The sequence below is a fragment of the Leptodactylus fuscus genome, chromosome 2, assembly GCF_031893055.1.
Source record: "Leptodactylus fuscus isolate aLepFus1 chromosome 2, aLepFus1.hap2, whole genome shotgun sequence".
NCBI classification, from domain to species: Eukaryota; Metazoa; Chordata; class Amphibia; order Anura; family Leptodactylidae; genus Leptodactylus; species Leptodactylus fuscus.
Genome location: NC_134266.1, coordinates 226,484,971 through 226,489,973, shown reverse-complemented (window position 1 = coordinate 226,489,973; position 5,003 = coordinate 226,484,971). Strand labels below are relative to the sequence as shown.

Genomic DNA, 5,003 nt, shown 5'->3' with positions numbered 1-5,003 from the left:
CTGTCCTGTGTGGACAGAGGACAGGTGGGAGGACTTGTGTCCTCTTTGAGAAGCTCAGCAGGATCACTCACCTCCTGAGCGGTTGTTTTCTTCTTGTCACCTTCTGTGCCCTGCGGGGAGAAGGTGCTTGTTAGCCATGTGTGGCTACCCCCCTCTATCCCCCCTGCCCCCCCTCTCCTCCGCTTCCCCTGCTCCATGTGACTTACCTGACATTTTGGTGAGAGTCCGGGGACTCCGCATGCCGCCTCTGGTGGCCGCACGGACTGCCGGCGGGTGGAACCACACTGTTGTGTATCCTGTTCCCCGCCGGCCGCTGTAAGCGCGCACTTCCGGTTTCGCCGGAAGTATCATAGCGCTATGGCAACGGCCTGGCGCTGGCGGCCGCTCACTCAGGGAAGATTCAGGCCTTATTAAAGGCCGGAAAAGACGGGGAGATGTGGGGGTAAGTGCCCGTGTTAAGGGCCTCTTGGTGGGGGGGAATGTATATCTTTGCAGACCCCTGATTACAGGGTTAGTTGTCTGGGCAGGTTGCCTCACCTGCTTTGATTGTGGCTCCGCCCACTTCCAGCCGGCCAGAATTAAGAGGCTGGCTGGCCTGGTGTCAGAGACCTTCCTGCAGTATCTGCTGAAGGCGTGCGATTGTGGTGTTCATTGATCTTGAACTCTTTTCCAGTTTGCAAACTTTATTGGGAACCGGCTGTGATGGCCGAGTGGTTAAGGTTTTGGACTCGAAATCCAATGGGGTCTCCCCGCACAGGTTCAGATCCTGTTCACAGCGCCAGCCCGGCTAGCTCAGTCGGTAGAGCATGAGACTCTTAATCTCAAGGTCGTGGGTTCGAGTCGCACGTTGGGCGCCAAGTCACCTCGCTGTCCGGTCTACTGGACCTGGTAAGATTTACCCTTTTTTTAAAAGCTGGTATGATGTCATGGTGACAGTGTTGCATGGTCTATTATCTCTCTCTGTAGGATATGTCATCCTCTACTACCCCTCCTGGGGATGGTAGGAGGAAAACCTCTTCCAAGAGGAAACCTCTTTCCTGCTTCGATTGCGACACACCGCTCCCTGATGGTAGGTAGCGGCTTGAAAGGTTGTGCCCTGCGGGGTACTACTGGTCCTATAACTTGCCTATTTTCAGGCTATGAGTGGGCCCGTTGTCGCGGGTGCAGAGGTCCTCCACCTGTGGAGCCCTCTCCCAGAGATATGATGGCCTGGGTCAAGGAGATGGTGAGTTTGGGCATCGCTTGGGTAAATAGTTTTTCCCTTGCTTGTACTCTCCTTTTTGTTTTGCAGGATGATTCCCTCAAAGGGATCCATTGCACCTTGTCTCAGCTCACCAGGAGACCATGCTCTGAGCTCCGTTCCTCGTCTCTCCCCCCCCCCCCTTGTAACACCTGCGGGTGGCAGAGGATGATTCCTCCGAGGACGACTCAGTTATTCCAGCAGAACTGCGTTCCATTATGAACAAACGGGCAGGCTGCTGAAGTCCATCCGGTCTACAGTGGGCCGAGATGTTGACGGGGAAGCCTCCACGTCTGCCTCTGGGGGACATATTGCCTTCCATGCGGACGCCACGCTGACCGACCTTATGGCGCAGCAGTGGAAACAGCCAGAGAAAGGACATTCGCTTTCCAGGATCTTCAAGAGTTTGTTTCCTATTAACACTACCCAGTGGGATTCCTGGGGGCCTCCCCCGAAGGTGGATTTGGCCGTAGCAAAGCTGTCCCGCAGAACCCTGGTGCCCTTGGAAGATGGTTCAAATCTTCAGGACCCTCTGGATCGTAGGGCGGACTCCGTTCTGAAGAAGGTCTACTCAGCTTCCTCCGCGCAAGCCTCTGTGGCCATAGCCTCCTCTATGGTTGGTGACTTTTTGCGCAACCGCTTAGCCGCCTTGGAGCGGGATATAGACTTGGGCGTAGACAGAGATGAGATTCTGGCCTCTATGAAAAGAGTTCATAGGGCTGCAGATTATTTGACGGAATCCTCCTGCCATCAATTAAAAATCTCCGCCAAATCTATGGCGTTGTCTACTGCGGCCCGTAGACCCCTTTGGCTAAAGCCTTGGCGGGCAGATTTTGCGTCTAAAGCAGCACTCTGTGCTCTCCCCTTTGAGCCGGGAAGGGTGTCTGGCCAAAGCTTAGACGCCATTATGGAGGGATTAGCTGAAGGTAGGGGAAGGTCCCTACCTCAAGCATCCAGGGGCAGACGTGCTCCCTCTAGAGGCAGAGGTTCTTCCTCTAATTATAGACGCCCTTCCCAACAACGGCGTTTTAGATATCGCCCTAGGGGAGCTGGTCGTGGCGCTTCCAAGGAGGACACCAAGAGGAAGCCTGAGTTTTGACGTGGGGCAGCTCCCTGTGGCCCCCCTTCCTGGGAGGACGTCTTTCCTCCTTTTCCAGAGCATGGTTCACCCATATCCAAGACCCATGGGTGTTGAAGATCATACAACACGGGTATCACATCGACTTTCATCTTCCACCTCCAGATCGGTTCGTTTCCACCCAAACTCTTCCACCTTCTCAGCAGGCCAGTCTAGAAGCCTTGGTTGCCGAATATGTTACCAAGGGCGCCCTGGAGAAGGTACCAGCCTCAGACCTCGGTCTGGGAGTCTACTCCCCCGTCTTTCTGGTCCCCAAGTTCACCGGGGGCTGGAGGATGATAATAGATCTGAGGTACCTCAATCGGTTTATCAGGAAGAGGTCATTTCGAATGGAAACCGTGGATTCCGTGGCTGTGTTTCTTCAGCCAGGAGAGGTGATGGTTACCCTCGATTTGAGGGACGCCTATCTACATGTCCCCATTGCTCATTTCCACAGGAAGTTCCTCAGGATTGCCGTCGCTATGGCCGGCCACAGGGAGCACTATCAATTCACAGCTCTGCCATTCGGCATCACATCCGCCCCACTGGTATTCACCAAGGTGATTTCTCCGGTCGCCGCGGCCCTCAGACTTCAGGGTCTTTTCATCGTCCCTTATCTAGACGACTGGCTACTGAAAGCTCAGTCTCCTGTTGCCCTCCTCCAGCAGCTCAACCTTGCCATCAACTTCCTACAGGAGTTAGGATTATCAATTGGGAGAAGTCCGAAATCGTTCCATCCACCTGAAGAAAATTCCTCGGATTTATAGTGGATTCAGAAGCGATGCAGATCTTCCTCTCCAGACCAAGGAAGGAAAGAATCCAAGCCAGTGCACGATTCCTATTGCGCACTTGGCAGGTAACCATCCGGACCACCATGAGAGTCCTGGGCCTGATGTCATCCTCGGCCAGGGCGGTGCCTTGGACTTTATGGCATTTGCGTCCCCTGCAGATGGAAGTGTTGAGAACCTGGAACAGGTCTCCACGGGGATTGCACAAGAAGATCTGCCTTTCTCCCGCTACCCGTCTTTCCCTCAGATGGTGGATACACCTGAAAGACGGAAGGTCCACGGTCCCGACAGTGTGGACCCTGTTGACAACAGATGCATCCCAGTGGGGATGGGGAGCCCATTGTCAAGACAAAACTGTACAAGGACGATGGAGATGTCCGGAGCTGGGGTCATCCAATCTCAAGGAACTCAGAGCAGTGTACCTGGCCCTAGTACACTTTGCCCCAGAATTGAAAGGCAAGTCTGTCAAAAACCGGTTAGACAATATGACGGTGGTAGTCTATATAGACAAACAAGGGGGCACCAGGTCACCAACCTTGCTGAGAGAGACGAATCTCATATTTGCCTAGGCGGAGAAGAATCTGGTCCAGTTATCCGCTGTTCACATAAAGGGCTCCCTGAACATAGTAGCGGATCAGCTGAGTCAGGGTATTACCGTATCAGGAGAATGGTCTCTCAATCCAGACGTATTTCAACAGATCGTCCAGAGATGGGGTCTCCCAGAGGTCGATCTTATGGCTACCCGACTCAACGCCAAGGTGGGGACCTTCTGCTCTCTGTACCAGGAGGACAATCCCTTGGCGGTGGATGCCCTGTCCATCCCATGGAGGTTCAGGCTGTTTTACATATTCCCTCCAATTCCAATCATACCGAAGGTATTGATAAAAATAAGACAGGACCAAGCCTCGGGAATAGCCATAATCCCGTTCTGGCCAAAAAGGGCTTGGTTTGCTCAGCTCATACAAATGAGTCAGGGCATATATTGGAGGCTTCCCCCACTCCCAGACCTGGTAACCCAAGGAGAGCTGAGATGCCAGGATCTGAGGAGACTCAACCTGACAGCCTGGAGGTTGACCAGTCCCTATTGAGAAATAGAGGACTGTCACAAGCCGTCTTGAAGACCCTATCCAGCGCCAGAGCAGATTCGACTAACAGGAACTACCGTCGAATAGGTAACATCTTTAATGCCTGGTGTCTGCAGCATCAAGTGGACTCCACCGATCCCCCTACGGAGGCGATCCTGGACTTCCTTCAAGACGGACTAGACAGAGGTCTTGCTGCGGCCACACTCAAGATACATGTAGCGGCCCTGTCCGCCTATCTGGGGAGGCGTTTGTCTCAGGATCCTTTAGTGAGCACCTTTATTAAAGGGGCAACTAGGCTGAGACCGGTGGTAAACACCCCTGTCCACCAATGGGACCTTATTCCGGTCCTGAACGCCCTATGTGGCCAGCCATTTGAACCTCTGGAAGAGGTCTCCCTCAAGTCGCTAACCGGCAAAATGGCGCTGCTATTGGCAGTCACACCTGCCAAACGCGTTAGTGAACTACAAGCTTTGTCCGCTGAGGAGCCATATACCACCTTTTTCTCTGACCATGTACAGCTTAGGTTCCTCCCTGGGTTTCGTCCCAAGGTGCCATCTGCTGTAAACAGGAACCAACTGATTTCCCTTCCAGTATTTTTTCCGTTCCCTTCTTCTGCTGAAGAAGAAAGATGGCACAAGCTGGATGTGGTTAGATGCCTGCAGATCTACTTGCAGCGCACTCGCCCCTTTAGGTGGACTGAAAACCTGTTGGTCAGCTACACGGGGAAAAACAAGGGCGCCAAAGCCGCCAAAGCTACAATATCCCGGTGGGTT

At 53.5% G+C, this 5,003-nt stretch overlaps 1 non-coding gene across 1 annotated transcript; it reads left to right on the top strand.

Annotated features, from left to right (window-relative positions):
* The first annotated feature begins 696 nt into the window (after positions 1-696).
* On the top strand, positions 697-778 carry TRNAS-CGA (transfer RNA serine (anticodon CGA)). The gene has a single exon. It is a non-coding gene; the product is annotated as a tRNA-Ser (tRNA).
* Positions 779-5,003: the final 4,225 nt, after the last annotated feature.